The sequence below is a fragment of the Diaphorina citri genome, unplaced genomic scaffold (assembly GCF_000475195.1).
Source record: "Diaphorina citri unplaced genomic scaffold, Diaci psyllid genome assembly version 1.1 scaffold4740, whole genome shotgun sequence".
NCBI lineage: Eukaryota > Metazoa > Arthropoda > Insecta > Hemiptera > Psyllidae > Diaphorina > Diaphorina citri.
In genome coordinates, this window is record NW_007382134.1 from 4,562 (window position 1) to 4,941 (window position 380).

Genomic DNA, 380 nt, shown 5'->3' on the forward strand with positions numbered 1-380 from the left:
AAAAACGCCAACGTTACGTGGTGTTCCCAAGCGGTCACCCATCCAAGTACTATCCACGCTCAACGTTGCTTAACTTCAGTGATCGGACGAGAACTGGTGTATTCAACGTGATATGAACGTTGGCGAGAGACGAGGGAGAAATTCGAGTTTATCAATGAAAAGGAAGAGCGCATGAATGACATGATTGAATAGTAAAACTTGACCTTGAACGTAAAATCTGTAGAACGAACGAAGCGAGTTCCCAGTTTTAATTTAACTATTTTGCTTAACCTTTATGTGATGGTCGGGTCCAAAGTGATGAATGAATAGTAAAACTTGACCTTGAACGTAAAATCTGTAGAACGAACGAAGCGAGTTCCCAGTTTTAATTTAACGATTTT

At 40.3% G+C, this 380-nt stretch overlaps 1 non-coding gene across 1 annotated transcript; it reads right to left on the minus strand.

Annotated features, from left to right (window-relative positions):
• Positions 1-5: 5 nt before the first annotated feature.
• LOC113472319 lies at positions 6-124 on the minus strand. Its single transcript, XR_003394687.1, has one exon. It is a non-coding gene; the product is annotated as a 5S ribosomal RNA (ribosomal RNA).
• Positions 125-380: the final 256 nt, after the last annotated feature.